Source organism: Temnothorax longispinosus, chromosome 10 (genome assembly GCF_030848805.1).
Source record: "Temnothorax longispinosus isolate EJ_2023e chromosome 10, Tlon_JGU_v1, whole genome shotgun sequence".
NCBI lineage: Eukaryota > Metazoa > Arthropoda > Insecta > Hymenoptera > Formicidae > Temnothorax > Temnothorax longispinosus.
In genome coordinates, this window is record NC_092367.1 from 10,207,025 (window position 1) to 10,225,994 (window position 18,970).

Genomic DNA, 18,970 nt, shown 5'->3' on the forward strand with positions numbered 1-18,970 from the left:
GCCTTCGTCTATACTTGCCTTGCAGGGCGTTAACTTTCTCGGTAAGAGTCGACAGACACCCTGCCGCGGAAAGGTATTCGGGGTCGTTTTGACTCAGCTCCGTCGGGCGACACCGTATCCGGTGGAGACCAAGGCGCTACCTTCTCCAACTCCATCCTGGCTCCCGCTCCGGTACCGGTTCCGACTATGACTCCTGCTCCTGAAGGTAAATCCAAGGTTCCTCTCCGGATGTCCAAGGTGGAAACTCTTTCTCTGTGGAAGTACATCCCGAAGACCAAGACGAAGTGGAAGTTTACACCGATTGCCAACTGGGGTCATACGGACCCGTCCTCGAAATCGGCGAAGTCTGAGACACCGTCTACTCCAACTCCGATCCTTACTCCGACTCCAGTTCCTGAGGATAAGTCTACGAGTCTTAACCCGGCCTCTGAGGAAGAGACTCCACCTCGGAAGCTTTTCCCGATCACCATTCCGGCTCCTGAGACTAAGACCCTGGTTACCGTTCCTGTTGCTGAGGTCCAGACGGAGGATTCATCTTCAATCTCCAAGTTTTTTCCGTGGAAATTATATCTTATCGATATTCCACTACGAGTACCGTGCATTGGCACCTTCAACTGAATTCTGTGGCAACGCAAACGAAATCTCTCTTTAAGACTCCTCCACGACCTCGCTTTCCCGGATCCGATTGAGCCCTATACTACCGTCTACTCCGAAAGGCAAACCGAGGACTCCCGACGGAATCTCTTTATCCCGCGGAAGGATCTCTCCCAAAAGAAGAAGTCCCTGATTAGAGATTTAATCCAAATACATTTAAATGAGAGTATTACATTACAAATCATAACTTACACAAACGCACACGACCACCTACTCATAGACATCAACGAAATAGTTATCCTGTACATAGAGCAATGAATAAAAGCGAGATTTTACCTAACTGAACGACACGTTATTGTGGGAATCGACGCACCTTGCAACCGACGCCCAAAGGGTCGTCAGCTTCATTGACACCACTCGAAGCATTGCTCAAAGCAGAGAGAAACCTGAGAGCGGCCACCGGGATCATTCCGTTCCAGCGGACGTATACTGACGCGCCGCCTGAGAAAGTGGACGTCAACTACGTCGTTACGCTCGGTAACGGTACACACATGGTTCGTGTCCGTGCTATGGTTCGTGTCCGAACTACTCAGATGGAGGGGATATGCTGGTCGCGCAAGCCCCTCTTCTGTTCGTGTACGCTCACGCTCGGCACTCGGCAAGCTTCGAGCGGGGAGAGAAGGACAGACATACGATCTGCTGTCTCTCTTGAGCTGTGACGTTGCCGGCGCGGCGTTGCCGTTAGCACGCGCCGGCTATACCGCGATGTCACGCATTTCGGGTTTCGCGTCTCGTGTCTCGTGTCTCGCCGAGTGCCGAGTCTCGAGTTGGCAAATTGACGATGCGCTATACGTTACATTTCCGTTTATATTTACAAATTTTATTTTTTATATTTTGAATAAATATATATGTATATATATTAGAAGTTTATAAATATATAAAGATTGCAAATATAATTAATTAAATAAATATTTATAAACTTAAAAATTAAAATTCGCAAATGTAATGTATAAAAATCACGGTTCTATACATATGCTTTTCTATCTAAAAAAGTCTTACATTAAAAACCTTTACTTTAGCATAATAATATTTACGTGTAATATTTAAATGCATACCAATAATTATATTATTAACTATGAGAAATAATTGTAATGTTCTTTTACTCTCATTAAATTTATTTTACCTATGCATGTTTAATTGGCCAAATTACGGCTAAATTACAAGCAACAACAAAAGGATATTGGATAAAAATAAAAAATTTTATTAAATAAACAATACACGTGGGATAACATTTCGACTGTACTTATTATAATTTTAGTTTCTTCGGAACGGATTACTATGAATATAAAAGAAGAAGATATAAATATTAAAACATGATAATGTTTCAGTTAACATACTAAAACATTAAACATTAGTCTACTAGACTAAAACATTAAACAATTTCCTAATAATATAAACAAAATAAACAATAAAATCTAATTGAATCACAAATATAAAAACGCCGGAGTAATCGAATGAAACCATGACAAGATAAATTTTATATTTATATTGAGAGGTGATAAAATCTCTTCCGTCAGGAAGAGAATGTAAACAATTATTAACGGGGGTATTCTGATTTAAAATATCTTTAAAATAGATATTTTTCAGGAATTTTTTATAGGGAAACAAAAAAGTGAATAACGTTAAACTTTGCATGTTCTCTTCACCTTATTTTAAAATTTTATTTTTATTTAAGTAACATAATGCTCTTCTTTTCTGTTATATCCTTGTCACTATAAATGACAGACGGTGTAAATAATTCTAGCTGTTCTAGGTATCTGAAACACAAAAAGCTAAAATTTTCTTTCTCTAAAATTTCTAATTCTGCAGAAGTGTGGCTATTGTCTGAACTAGAATTAAATCAATATTTCTATTTTGTGTGTGTAAAAGCGGCTTTTTATTAAAAATATTATAACTTTCTTCAAAATTTTATTAGTATTTTATTAAAAAAAAACTAATAAACAATGTTTATTCTAGTTCAGACGATAGCCATCACTTATTTTGAATAAGAAAGTTTTTGGTTTTTACATTTCTGATATTTAGAACAGCTAGAATCATTTACTTCATCTCTTATTTACGTCTTTTAGTGATCAAGATATAACATAGATAAGAATATTTTTCTTACTTAAAAAATAAAAATATATTCTTAAAATAAGATTAAAAGAACATGCAAAGTTTAACGTTATTCGCTTTCTTCGTTCACCTAATTAAAAATTCCTGAAAAATACCTATTTTTAAAGACCTTCCCCGGCTCCAGTCGTGCTCAACTTGTATTCATGCCTAAAAGAAAAATTTATTTTACTAAAGTTAGGGCCAAAGCACATATGACAGTCGTAGTCGTGGACGTAAGTAACGCACAAACTTTGGCGTATCCTGATCTGTCAGGTCGGGTACTACGACCGTCGTATATCGCTACGCCATGTTATGTGCTTTGACCCTTCATTGTTTATATACAAAATATTACATATAACAACTAAAAAATAAGAAGTTAACTTCACGCGTGAGAACTCATGCGGCGTTGCCAAGTAATAACTGACGCCTCTCCTCTTCTGTCATTCCTGAACCGAGCGAAAAATTCATCAAATCGCGTACTTTACACTAGTATTTCTCGAAAACGCGTACCGCAAGGTTATTGACACTTATCGCATATTATTTCTATTGTTATGGATTATATACTAGTTTTTCAAAACATTTAGAGAAAACTTTTTTCACAATTTATTATGTCTATATTACAATAGCTCGGAATAGGAATTCCATGTTAAAAGTTGAAACTTTGAAGCTCAATATCTCGATTTTTAATATCGTAAAAGGTACTGAAATTTATACCACGCATAAAGCACACCTAAATTAATGTATATTCACAGTTTTAAAAAAAATCTAAAGAAAATCGATTTTTCGGAGAACGTCCTTAAGATCTTTCAAACTAGAATACGCCCTTGTAATTTATTATTTGTCATTAACATATTGTTATTAATTACATACATATAAGTGTGAAGAAGCATATGGTACAAAATAATTTTAATATTCAAATGTAATAATAAAGAAATCAATTATTTACATTTTCTACTGTGTGTGCGTGTGTGTGTGATATTATTGACAAGTTTTTTTGCACGTTTACATTTTTTTTGCAGATTTATTACACGCTTAACTTTCACAAGTGTGATGTGAAATACAGACAAGATTTTTATTTATCTGTTATAAGCGTGACTTCAAATGCAAGATTACGTTTAACATTTTCAATCTGCAAACGAGTGATCAGCAATATGATCCACAACATGTAGTCTTAAAATACTACGATTTTCTCTAGAACGTTTTTCTCTAGCGTATAATTTATTCGCCGACATTACGAATTTCTTCTGCAACAATCACATAAAATATTGAACAGTTTTCTTGAACGATTATAACAACGTCTGCATGCTCTTGTATCATTAACCCCCCGAGGCCACACCTCTTTTTTTAATACGCCCCGGCCACACGCGTGTGAATATGAAAATCCAATTGTATTTCTAAACATCGTGAATATTATTAATTAAACAGACATATTTTATATTTAATTATATATATTTGTGTATTTTTATGTTGTGTAAATTTTTATCACACACAAACGTCTTGCCGTTAATTATTTTTCATTAAGCTTTTAAAAAATAATATTTATCATACTTAGAAAAACAAATTGCATTTTCATACTCACACGCGCATTAAATGCATTAAAAAATTTAAAATATATTTTAAAAGTTAAGATAAGTTTCTGTCTCTATATACAAACTCTTTCTTCCAAGTCTGTCAAAATTTTTTGAAAGAATAACATTTGAGCCAGCATTTTCTTTAAAAAAGAATAAACATTTTTTAATAGGATTATTATTTTAGAATGAGAATGTAAACAATACCTTAACGAATTAATAATGCAAGGACATACAGACGTTGTTACAACCATTCGAGGAAACTGTTCAACATTTTATGTGTTGCTGCAGAAAAATTCGTAATGTCAGCGGACAAATTATACGCTAATGCTGCTAAAAAAGATCATAGTATTTTAAGACTACATGCTGTGCAAATGATATTGCTTGTCCTTCGTTTGCAGTTTGAAAATGTTTGATTATTAAAAATCTTGCATTCGAAATAACGCTTATAACAGATAAACAAAATCTTGTCTGTATTTGACATCACACTTGTGAAAATTAAGCGTGTAAAAAATCTGTAAAAGAAATGTAAACGTGCAAAGAAACTATGGTAAAAGTTTACAATAACTTACACAGCTCGGATTACTTTGACCTTGACATATGTTGTCAAGGACATAATACTAAGTAACTTTTCCTTATAACTTAGTCGGCGGTCGCTGCTTATTAAAAAGTTATTAACAAAAAAAAGTTTGGCGACCTCACCGATTTCAATGACCTTGATGTATGTTGTCAAGGTCATGACCCCGAGTGACCTTCAGAAGGTTTTAGCCGTTGCTCGTTATTCGTTAAAAAGTTATTAACAAAAAAAGTTTGGAAAATACGTAGATTAGATGACGCGCTTTACAAGTATATAACTGTTTAAAGCGCGTTACTAATCTACATAGGTTAGATGACGCGCTTTAACAGTATTTAATTGTTTAAAGCGCGTCAACTAACCCATGCGTAAACTATTTCGGGGCTACCGCACCTCCCCCGATAGCAGGGGAGGGGGGTGTGGGTGAACCTCGGTTCGCGTGAAAAGTATATGCGTGAACTATTTCGGGGCTACCGCACCTCCCCCGAAAGCGGGGGGGGGGGTGTGGTTAAACCTCGGTTCGCGTGAAAACTGTATGCGTGAACTATTTCGGAGCTACCGCATCTCCCCCGAAAGCAGGGGGGGTGTGGGTGAACCTCGCGTGAAAAGTGTATGCGTGAACTATTTCGACATATATATTAGTCATTTATGCCTTCCAATACTCAAAATAGCTGCTATATTTTTCAAACTTTTTTTGTTTATAACTTTTAATAAGCAGCGACCGCCGACTAAGTTATAAGGAAAGTTACTCAGTATTATGTCCTTGACAACATATGTCAAGGTCAAAGTAATCCGAGCTGTGTAAGTTATTGTAAACTTTTACCGAGATAACAAACAAAGTGCGCGTCGCATGCAAATCAGCACAATCGGTTTAAATTGAAAACTATCCGACGATTGATCCGATGACTAAGAATAAATTTTAGTAAAATTTATGTAAAGTTATATTTAAAAAAGAAAAGATGTCAAATTATTTAAAAACAAAAAAAGAAACTTATTAATTTTTGGACTTGTGTAGATAATCAGATACTTACATTTCTCTCAATTGTATGTTTCTTATCGATGTGATAATACTCTCGACAAACTCTCGGCAATAAAGTTATACGTTGAAGTAAAAAATGACGAAAAAATATATAAAACTGATGACGATGATGATAACGACGACGACGACGATTCGTCTTTTATCCATGGGCATTGAGATGTACAACTGCAACATGGAAATGACACAAAAATTTGAAGTTAGAGATGCAATCTGAAATAAATTACTAAAAAATTTTTCAATACATGAAAAAAATATTCACATGTTTTAAATGTCTAAAATTTTATACATACCATACGAGTTTACCCTCAACGCTCACTCCCAATTCTTTATTTGTTGGATACATCGGCGCAAAAGCGCTTATTTGCGCCCTTCGTACTGCATCCCGCAACCGCGTCCGATGGTCGTTTAGGACGCGTGTTTGGGAATAATGGTTCCGTGATATATGAATGTCAATTCGCGTCTCGATCGCCCTTCTTGTCTCTGGTATTATCGACTTTGGCCAAAAAGCCTCCATGCTGTTTAGACACACGATTTTCTTCAAACCAGCCGGTACTCGCACCGTCGTATACTTTACATTTTGAGTACAATCCGTCTCGCGTTCCATCATATCTAATATTCTCTCCGGCCGATATGTGCGAAACGGTACGTCATCGATAACGACACCATCAATCCGGTCCACCTTCAAAACGCAACCAATCTTGCTGGTCGCGACTTAATAATGGCTTTTGAAAATGTGCCAATGCAAATTGCGTCTTTCCAAAAACGAGTCTGTAACATAAAAACAAATATAAAATGTACATCATTATATATATATATATATATATATATATATATATATATATATATATATACATTTATTATAAATGTCAACATTATTGACGAGAGAGAGAGAGAGAGAGAGAGAGACTTACCGGGCCGACGAACACGAGCGTTTTCTTTTGCGGAAATTCAAATAAATCCCTGTTGAAATCTTCCGAGACGTATAATCCCCTGTCGCCTTCGGAAAATTTATTTGAGAAATAACTGGATAGTTTGCCGTTATTCAATATATAATAATTTAGATTTCTAGATTCAATCAAATCCATCGATGGTTGGAAGCTGCCCAATGAACATGCTTCTACTAATAATTCGTTGAGGGTGTCCTCGGCTGTTTTTCTCCGGTCAAAATTAGGGATATCGCCCTTTTGAAATATTTCGCCGTTTCTTTTTGTTGGGTCGCGGCAATATAACACCATTGCTCTCGGATCTCTGGTTATTTGCACGCTTTTGCCGTCGGGCAAAGTCTTTTGCATTGCAGATAACAGTCTCGCATTTTTGAATCCAAATACTATTTGACTGTGTTTCATGTCGTTAAACTCGCCGCTCTCCTCTTGGCCAATTAACGAATCTGCCTGGTTCATGTATACGTTTAGCTTTTCCATCCTTTCTTCCCGCGTCGCACCCGTTATGAACACGTTAAAATTGGGCGCACGTGCCATGATCGCTGAAAATTGTATTTCACAATTTTTACTTTATCCGAAGACGCGACCACACTTGTCGGAGTACGACGTACAATAGACCGAACGGCTAGGTCGCGCGCGGGACGATCTCTCATTTATTTATCACGCAAGCGTTATGACTTTGTGGGCTGGGGGCGTGGGGCGAGAGGCAATACACGCGCGCGCGATTCCTCGAAGCCGCCGTCCTCGAAAGCTCGCGATGGTATTCGGCGAAACGTGCGACATTCCATTCTCAGGGGCGGCATCGTCGATGGCCCGCGGGGGGGGGGGGCTCTGTGCTCTGTGGTGATGGGCGCAACACTTTCATAAAGTCAATTTTTCTTTAATAAAAACATAGAAAAAAATTATTTAAAAAATTAAATTTTCCATTTTTTTTACAATTTTACTTATAATTTCAACTCAAATAACAAAATTTATTAAGCCAATCAGCGCCAAGGAAAAAAGGCTTCAACATTTCGATACCGCTTCGATACGTTCGACATTTAGTTAATACGCCTTTTTTTATAAAGGCGTTTATTTAAATTAAATAAAGAGAGAATAAAATTTGGTTACCGAAAAATTGTTTAGCTTGCAAATCAATTTTCTGTTGTATTTGTTTAGGAAAAATTGACTTTAAATAACGCTTAATATATGTCCCAGACAGATTCGCGTGTATTGAAAAAATATCATTCAATCAAATTTACTGGCAGTTGTTGTAACATTCAGAGGCTTGAACGTCTGCAATGGCAGCATCATGGGTTGCTTGCGTGGACGGTGCTCTACGGTCGTAGTCGCTGGAATTTTCGTCGTTTGCCCTCAAGTCGTCGTAACAAAGCGACGTAAGATCCGGATTAGTTTTCGAATGGTATAGATTAGTAGTAGTTTGCATAAGCCCTGTTCCCGGTGGTGTATGCGGTGGCGTAAGAGGATTATCCACATGTACACCGTCGCTGTTAAAATTAAAAATAATCTTGTGTCAGCAAAAAATTCAGGTAGATTTAATTATTAATTGTGCAACAGGCTTTAATGCACTCACTTGATCGTGTTCTTTGGCAGTATGTTCATTTTCATAAGTGCTTTCTGTAATCGCCGTTTAGGTTCAAGAGTCATAAATCCTTTGTGTTCTTTTTTAGCATCTTTGCATGGCGATACATTGTTGTCTGGAATTAATAACGGTACTCCACCAATCATAAGATTTAAAGGATTTACAGGAGTCGTGGGATCCACGTGCGTTGATAGTCTAACTCGTGGATCCGACTGAAGCCTGGGTATTTCTGGCTTATTTGTTCTATCTCGAGGTCTCGGGGAATTGTCTGGCATTTGGAGCATTTCTTTGAAAACTGTAAGACCAAATAATTGAAGTTAAAGAAAAAACATTTTATTATTATTCTTCTATTTTCTGGTTTATAAATGAAACCCACCAAGCAAATTAGATTTTACAGTTATATAGTACTGAGATGCGTAGAAGCTCTCAGAATATCGAGTGCTTTCGCATGATTTACATGCTCAAAACTTTGGCCGTTCACTTCTAAAATCTGGTCGCCTTTCTTTAAACCGACATCTTCAGCCTTAGATCTCTTGTCAACTTTTGAGATAAATATACCAAAACCTCTCTCAAATCCTTCTAAAATGCTAAAATTTAAGACTTTGTCCCTGTTTGGGCTGGCTAACGTTACGTTTCGCATTCTCGCTATCGCCGCACATGTAATATTTAGCAACCTGAAGTCAAACAATCGATTACAAATAATTATTTTCCTTAAATATGCTTAAATATATTTCCTTTAAAAAAATAAAATAACGAGACAGGAGCTTACCTTTGTTGTCCTAACATTTTCTCTCTTTCCAGTCCAGTTTCGAATGTTTCTAAAAATTCCATCATCGCTGGATCAGTTTCAAAATCGGTAAAATGATTGTTTGCCCATAAGAGCACGACGCGAGCAACGCGATCTCGCATTTGCGCCTGATCAAACCACTCCAGCAATTGACTTGCGACTAACAAACTATCAATGAACGTTCGATGAGTCAATAAGAAATCTTCCCGAAATCCTCCGCGCTCAAATCCGCGTACTCCGAACGCGTTATTCTCAGCTTGTCCTTGTTCAGATAAGACGCCGGATGAGCGGATGAGCAGGTTTCCTGCTTTTTTGAAGCCAGAAACCTCCCTATTCTCTGTCATCCTGGGTTTTTCCTTACCCCCGGTTGTCCCGGTCTTTCCCGAGTCTTTCTTCCCCGTTCCCTCCTTTAGGGCAATATCGGTTTTCCCGCTTGCCTTTTTGGGGGGAATTTTACCCTCCTTTTTGTTGGAAGGGAGCGTTCCTCCTTTACCCTTCTTCCCACTGGGGCATGGCTTGCTGCCAACTCGATGGTTGCTGGGAAGCCCTTTACCCGCGCAGACCGCGCATTTGAAGGGGGCCTCGCACCCGTTTGCCTGATGGCCGGTTTCCCCGCACCGGTAGCATGCTTCGGTGCAGTCATTCTTGCTTTTACAGGTAGCCCTGGTGTGGCCCATTTCCTGGCACCTATAACATTGTAATGGCCTTTTGGCCAAAAGCTCCAGTTTGGCGGGTCCCCATCCGATTGTGATGCGGTTCTCCTTCGTTATCGCGTTTGCCGCGACAAGCGGGCATTTCGCAACCACCGTGCACAATCCATTCGGGATTCTCCTTATCGGACCGATTTCCACCTTCGTCGGACAGACACCTCCTTTTAAAGCGAGAGCATTCCTCACTTCTTTTTGCGTGATTGACCGCTCGAAGCCGGAGACCCTTATATCGGCGGTCATCACCGGCCTCGTAACTCTCACGCCCTCCCTGCCTGCCAGCTCCTCGGCCATCCTGTTCGCTAGTGCGTCGGTCTTGATGCCGCATTCCGGGCCGGAGATCTCTATGTTGAGAGCCCCGGTTGCCGTCGTCCTTATGCTTGGGGTTTTTTCTATCCCCAGTTCACTGAGCACAATGGCATTCCTACAATACGCCATGTGCTCGCTGTATCCTCCTTCGCCGAGGCACGTTAGCGTCACCGCTGCCGTCCTCGGCGCCTTCCGTATCTTCTGCGAGGGGGTGGCGGTGGCGCCCTGGGCCGGCTTCTTACCACCGACTGGCCCGCCGCCAGCCCCTCCAACCGCCCCTCCGACGGGTTCTTTGTCCGGAAGCGAGGCATTCCCCGTTCCCGCTCTCCTTTTCCCTTTGCGTCCCACCACCTTCGCCCACTCCATGGGGACGGGTGCAGAGACGGCCGTGGAGGTTGGGGGTTGCGTTTGGGGATGTACTTTCCCCTTCGCTTTCTCTTTCTTTCCTTTTTTCTGAAGATTGGCTGTCGTCGGCTCAGTCTTTCTTGCCGACTCAGTCTTCCCCCCTTTTTTCTTTCCGCTCTCCTTCGTCGGAAGTATGGACTTTGTTTCCCCTGTTCCTCCCGCGTTTGAGGAGGTAGGTGATGCCGGTTGAATCATGCTTGACAACCTCTCGAACAGCTCCTCGGCCATCCTCTTCACCTTCTCCTCCACGCTCCGCACAAGCACCCCTGCCAGTCGTTCCTCCATGGTTGATCCGGCTTGGTCCTTGTCCGGGGATTCAGCCGTTCTGGCTGCTCCTTTTGCCGACAATGCCGGTAGTGCCGGGTCCATGACCTTGGTCCGTCCCTTAATGGCCGGTCTTACGGCCTCTGGCATTCCGTCCTCCTCGATCTGCCGGAGGATTTGGACTCTCCTACTCTCCGCCTGATCGTCCACCTCCTCCTGATCCATTTCCTCCTGGTTCTCTGGCTGAGGTACAACCTCCTGTTGTCGAGACCTAGTCTCCCCATTACCAGGTGGGCTGTCCTCATCCGAGAAGGGGAACATAGCCGTGTACTTCCTCCTTTTCACGCCCCTGTCCCTCTCCTGTATTCCCTGATCCAGACCTTGCGACCGCGCGCTTCGGAGGCGAGTTCGGAAACGATCCGACGAGCGTCCTCGATGGAGAAGATACCGACTGAGGGGACGAAGACGAGGATCGGTAACGTGAGACGCCCAAACCGTAGTGACCTGCAGAGGCAATGGGCCAGAGGACCATCCCGCATACCTGGCGCACGAATGTGCGACGTCAGATTTACCGACGAAGCAAGGTTCCCGAAAAGGATACCGGCTTCGGGCACAAGGACGCTCGACGGATTGGGTAAGACATGGGATACCCTCCCAGGGAGTTCGCGCCATGACCCGGTGAAAATCCCCGGGAAACATAATTTCTCCAGGGAAAGAGAGGTCCGACGGACTCGCCAGGACCAGAGGAGCCCCTCCAGAGGGTCGGCGCCATTGTCCGGCAAAATCTCGGCGAAACGCAATTTCGCCAGGAACTTATCCATCCGACGGTCCCACCAGGACCTGGGACACCCTTCCAGGGGGTCGGCGTCAAAGTCAGACGAGTTTCCCGGGAAAAGCATCTTCTCCGGGAACAAACGACGTAATCCGTCGCGAGAGGTCCTGGGACACCCGCCTAGGGGGTCGACGTCGAGCTCCGACGAAGATCCCCAGGAAACGCATCATCTCCGGGAACAGTGGCCCCGGAACAGCGATACCAGCTCCCGAGAAACCTAGCCAAAGGGTCGGCGTCAACGGCCGACGACACCGACGTCACCCGGACGTCGTCTACAGGGACAACACCCGAATTCACCATCAGGGGCATCTCCGAGGAGGTGCGCATGGGTCGACGTCGTCCGCGTCGAACAGTTTCCGCGAGTGGATACCTGGTGCAGCGGTACCAAGGAAGGAAGGTTCTCGCACTGCGTTGCGCGTGGAAATTTCCACGGGAACCTTCTAGAACGGGCGATGCGCAAAAGGGCACGCGAGAGGGTGGTGAAAATCATCGTGTTTTCGCATGATCGCGCCAGATGTGCCGGCCGCGAACAATAGACGATCGAGAAAGTTCCGAGGAGTGGGAACGATCCGGCATAAGTGGGGAGCCCAAGCGAGAGCGACCGCTCGAGGCAGTCTCTCGGGTATAGCCGTGGCGAATACACGTATCACACTCTGTACGATCGGCATACGCGTTATACTTTACAACCGAGAACTCCCGCGTACTATCGCGTAAAAATTACTCGTCTTAACTAACAGCGAGAGGCAATTAATTGCCAAATACAATCGAGTGTTAGCAACAATACGCGAGTTGAAATTCGGATACATTGTTAATTAACGGAAGTGCAATTATCGAGTATATAACAACCACGGGCATTGGGTCACGCGGATACGGAATATTGTGCGGACATTATTAATCATTGTATTTAACCACCGAATACTCGTTCGTTAATTCAGCGCACGAACATTGTATGATAGAGTGATGGTCACGGCCGAGTGCGTGATCATAGTTTAACAATCACGAGGCACAAAGTCCTCCGATCGGAATAATTATCTGGAATAAAGGCATCGTATCGACTAAACGAATAAGCCGAGATACGCAATTTGAATAATTGTGCAACTTTATTAAAATAAAGCGACATTCACACCGAGGCGAGAAACTCGCGTTGTGAGACACCTTTATGATATTGTGAAACGGCCTGTAATGTTGAAATGATGATCTGGAATTAAAGATTAATTAATTCTGAAACAAATTGTCCTGATTAATTATAAAAAATTATCGATACTTACCTTCTACTTACCTTGTCCTTCGGCGATGATCCAACGTTGGCCAGCGGCAATCCGGTATGCGATGTAAAGCGAGGATCCGGGGAAGCAGAGCAGCAACAGAGCAGCGATCCATCCGAGGCGGGAATCTGAAAGAAAAGAAGCGAATTAGTACGTAATTAAAACATAATTATCGGGACTTATCCTTATCTGGTATGCGAGGTAAAGCGAGGATCCAGAGACGGATAACGGCAACGGCGATCCATCCCGGACGTCGATCTGCAACAAAACATAAAATAATTATCACATAATTATTTTATAATTACTTACCTCTATCTGGTATGCGATGTAAAGCGAGGATCCAGGGATGAGAAGCAGCAACGGTGATCCAACAGGGACATCAGTCTAAAATAAAATTCAAATAATTAGGATATAATTAATTTATCCTTACTTACCTCTATCTGGTATGCGATGTAAAGCGAGGATCCAGGGATGAGAAGCAGCAACGGTGATCCATCAGGGACATCCTTCTGAAACAAATAATTCCTATTAGCGTCTTGCGAATAATCGGGGCGTTGATGCGAACTTACCTTCTCGGTAGTCTAAGGTAAAACCGAGTGGCGACCGTTTGATAGAAATATTATCCGCCGGAATCGGGCTCAACACGTACCGTCCGGTCACAACCTTTCTCCTCCAACCTGGTCTGTAATTCAGTCATCCTTCGACGCTGATCCTCCAGCTCTTTCTTCATCTCCTCGTGCTGTGCTTGTAGCCCGCGGAGAGTCTCTATCTCCCTCTCTTGGGAGGCCACCTTGTCTCGCAGCCTCTCCATTTCCGAGTCCCGGACGTATCCCTCTTCCGAGTTGTCAATCCTTTTGGCAAACTGTGTGGTCGCTACCTTTATTACCGCAGCAACCTGATTCAGCTTGCCCCTCATCGGGCCCTGAAGATTTGCTGACTTCTCCAGAACCAGGTGAATTCTATTGACCGCCTGCAGGATACGACCGGGAATCGACACCGTAGGGGCATTCTCCAATTCCTCCTTGACTGATGCCTCAGCCCGTTTTCTACCGCCTCGTATTAATTTACAGCATCTCGTATTAATTTAAGCTCCTGGACAGCCTCTACCAGCTCTTTCTTGGCCTGCCGGAACTGCTTAATATAGTAATCCTCCTTCGTCGGTTTCCTTCCTTGCCCGTTTTTTCTCCATTGTACTCCGAAAGCCGGGCACAGCTCCTCACCCACATGGTCATTGACCCCCTGTCTCGCTTCCTCCATGATGGTTCTGGCTGTCTCAACCACTTCTGGGGGAAGGTTCTCCTCCTCGTCTGCCTTGTTTGCTGGAGGTGTGGGAGGTACCTCTTCGTCAAGGCTATCGTTAGTGACTATATTCTCCTCGTCCAGCGGATCGTTGCTGTTCACCTCCATTTGGACACATTCCGACGCTGTTTGCGTATCCAGGGGAGAAACATCTTGTTGTCTCCTGTTCCTGGCGGAGCGCTGTTTGCTCCTTGATCGCCTTTTGTCCACGTCAGACGTGTCCGAAGTCACCGTCGTTGAAGTCAGGGTCGAATCTCGTGTCCCACTTTTCTTGCTCTTAGAGCATTTTGGGCCGGCCCCATTCCGTGCGATGTTTCTCCTCACTTGGTCTCTCCTGCTCTGGTGACCTCCTCCTTGACCACCGGTCTTCGTGGTCGTATCTCGGTCCTTTGACCTTTCGATGCTGCCCTTCCCAGCATTCCCCGCAATCTTCGGCGCTGTCGGATTCCCCGCACTCTTCGGCGCTGACGGGACCGCCCCGTTGGTGCATCCCCTTCGGGTCTGCACCCTGCTCCCTCTCTCTTGCGAAGAGTCGGCCGAAGACCCTCGATCACGACTCTCCGCACTCCCTAAGTTCGTCAAGTTATTTAAATTAAGCTCCATAAAATATCACCTCCCTTACCTCCCACGGCTCATCTGTCAGGGCATGCCCTCACCGACCGGTCCTCAAGAGGGCCGGCCGGGCCCCGAGTTCCCACGGGGGACAGACTACACCATGGTCCCGGAATTTCTCAACGGGACGGGTCCCAGCCCCCTACTCCCCCGCGGGCGCTGCCCATCAAGGAGCAAACGCACCGCGGGTTCTTCGGGGGTCCCCCGCCTCCGACAACGAGGGCACCGTGGGAGGCGTTGCCACGACGGGAGGGGACTCCCCCGACGTTCCGGGCGTAGGAGGCTGCAACCTCTCCACCGCCCTTCCCGCCAGGGGAGCCGACCTAACTTCCGGGGTCGTCGGCCGAGGTACCCTCCGCACCGACGCCCTATATCGCTCGTCAGCGAACTTTGGATAGAGGGGAACGCCCCACCGTACACCTCACGCGCGCTAAGCTAGACGGGGGGCGGATCCGGCCGAGAGTCTTGGTCCCGGTCCCCACCCCCGCCAGCCGCCCGCGAGAGGCCAGGGCTTAGGGCGCCCCCAAATTGTCGCAGTCGTTCGCTGGCGAGCCTACTCTCGCGCTTCCGGTCCTTGCGTCCGGAAGCTAGACCCGCCGGCCCCGACCTCGAAATACGTCCGAGCGGCCCGACGGGTCTCCCACCCAGGTCGCCCCGGCCCCGACCTCGGAGTACGTCCGAGCGGCCCGAGACGACCCTCCACACCGATGGCACCGTGGGTCCACGACCCTGGTGTGCAAGCCGCCGATGTGGTCCTCCCCTCCACACGGCCCAGCACCACGTACTGAGTCGAGTGAAAGGCGGGTATCCCCCCCTCCGGCCGGCATGCCGGCACGGAGATTAGAGGAGGATCTTCGCAGCCCCGCGGATGAGCGATTCAGACCCGCAGCGCACACGCTCAGGGTTACCCCCGAGCGCGACGCCTCCGTCCAAGGACGGAGTGCGGGCCTTTTGACCCCCCAACCACGGGTCCACGGCCGCCCCCACCTATAAGGGACCCCCGAGCCACCCACCCTGCCGGAGCACCGGCGTGCAATGGGTGAGTGGCCCAACCCCAGGAATGGGGGGACGTAGGGTGGGCGTAATCCCCACCGCATCCCCGGGCCGAACGACCCCCGGACCGGGCCATTGCCCGAGAAATCCGGCGGTCGCGACAGCCCAGGAATGAAGCAGCGAACCCCCGCCACTACCTCACTCCCCAAGGGAACCAAACCCCTCTCGGACCTGCCGGAGCACCGGCGTGCAATGGCTGAGAGAGGAGCCCCCCTTACCCCATGGTTTTTTATTGAGGTTTTCCTTCCTCTAGGCCGGTGGGAGGAGTAGAAACTCCCCCCTTTCGGTCCCGGCCAACCGGGCGATTGAAGTCAGGGCCGCCAACCCTTCCGGCGATTGGGACCGACCCGAAGGCCAGTCCCTGAGGGAGCTGCCGGGCTCCCATTCTTCCCGCCACTCCGGTCCGTAGACCGGCGGCAGGAAGGGTGGACTCTTAGACCCCGCACCTCACCAACGGGTCACCACAGTGACTTCTACCATCAGAAGCCACCGGACATGACCCGCCGGATCCGAGCAAGGAGCCCTCTCGCCGCGCCAAGGCGGTCCACCACGAGAGAGAGAGACCTTATATACTGGTGTGTCGTATGTCATGTATCATGTGTTGTGGCCTTATATATTCTATTGTGTGTCGTGTGTCATACATATGTGTTATTTTATTATTTTCTTTCTTTTTTTCCCTTTCTTTTTTCTCTCTTTCTTTATTATTAAATAAAGAAAGAAAGAAAAAAAAGGGAAAAAAAGAAAAAAAATAATAAAATAACACATATGTATGACACACGACACACAATAGAATATATAAGGCAATAACACATGATACATGACACACGACACAGAATAGAATATATAAGGCAATAACACATATACATGACACACGACACACAATAGAATATATAAGACAATAACACATGACACATGACACACGACACAGAATGGACTACTTAAAAGTTAAATTTCAGAAAAATTTAAAAATTTCGATATCGAGTCAGTTTGTACGCAAAATTTGCAAAGTTTTTTTTGTTTAAAAAAAGTAAATCGGAGACAAATAAATTATACAGAAAAAAATTTTCGCAATAAATATAGTACGTGCGGTTAAAGAATATATATTTATTTATCCTTTAATATTTTTACGTGAAATATCAACCGTAGAGTTTCCATTAAAAAAAAAGAAAACCGGTCATAATTCAGACTTGAGTGGATCTACAAAAGAAATGGGAAATTCTTAAAATATGGGCAAATTTGAGTCATATTCTGAAAGACATAAACGTCGAGTAACATTATCTTTGCTAAAAAACAAATCAAGTGTTTGAGATTCCGTTAACGCTGCGCCGTCCGATCAGATGACAGCATCGATCGGGTAACGACGCTCGATCACCGCGGCAGCTTGCGCCCGCACGGGCGCGCTCATCGCCAACGTCTTCCTCGCAATCGAGTCAATTGTGCAAATGGCCGCGCTGTAACTAGAAGCGTAACGTGTGCTCTGTACGTTTCGCATTGTGACTCCGGTTAATCGTGCATATCGCAGTGACCACGCTGCTTAGACTTTCGTATAACTTGTGAAATAGACCGCTCATTTGCTCTGGTGCCTCAACACAACACGACGACTCAAGCTCACACGTGCGCGAGTGCCGACCGCCACGTGTCTCACCGGCTCACGGGCTAATCATCACGAAGAGGACGGCAATTAATATAATTGTCTCTCGCTTATAAGGACTAGAAAGACACCTCATTTGTGCACTGCTCATCATTTCTCAGGTCAGATTGTATCAATTTTGACGCATTAAAGACGGCTCAGACTGTGGTCTGAGTTACACAAAAATAAAGTGAATAATTAGTTTAACACCTTCCACGCGCGTCCTTCTCATCCCGCTCCCATCGTCGGGATTAATCAGCGATTTCGCGAACATTTGGTCCTTCGAGCCGGATGCGTGGAACTTAAAGTGTAACTCAGACACAGATCATGTGGACAGGGCATGCCCTTCACGACATGCCACGTGGACATTATCGCGCGCTTTCGCGAGTGAAGTACAGACATTCTCACGCGCGCTCGCGAATGTTACGAAAACATGCTCACGCGCTCCCGCGAGTGTAAATAGACATTTTCACGTGCTCAATACATGACATTGTAGACTCTCGATTTGCGTAGTGTTGTCCTAACGCGTTTCTCGAACGTTCTCGCCTCGTGCAGTATTTCTCATACGTGTCTCGACATTTCTCAGGTCTCTCATCGGGCGCAGCTCATTGACGTCTCATCATGCCGGATCCCGCCAAAACCGCGACGGACGGCAAGACCCTGCCGTTGCTCGATCTGCCGGAGGACAGACACGTGTCAGATCGCCAGGCCTCACCGGTGCGTTTGTCTGCGGAACTCACATTGAAGGTACAGACGCAGATGAACCGCATCGCGACAGTGCGGAACATCAGCGAGACGTTGCCATCGTCTGCAGATGACACTGCAGTGGATGAGGTCCTCCAGATCTCGATTCAGCTCGAGGAAGTGCACAAGGCGTTCCTCAAGGAACACGCCTACTTCGAGGTCTTATGGCCGGCGGCGCTCATCGCCCATGAGTATTTCTCCAAAAACGCCTTCGCCATCGATACAGGTTCAGAACTTACCTTCGTCTCTGAAGCACTCATTCGTCAGCTCAACATACCTCGTCATCATTCTGTCATTCTCATCACCGGAATTGGTGGCGAAAAACCACGCAAACTCGAGGAGTTGCTAGGCTTAATTACTTGTGACATTTATTGTCATTATATATATTATATATATGAAGCCGAAACCGCGAGGATTAATGAACAATTAATACTATTGTTATTATATAATAATAAAGAAAACTTATTTTGTAATTTGAAAATAATTTTTTATTTTTTTACGAGCAAATTGTTAACTTTTTAAAGTTGTTGGAAAATATACTAATAATTTTAATAATTGTCAAATAATTTTCTTAGTTTATATTAACTACCTAGTGTCACGTCTGACGGGATAAT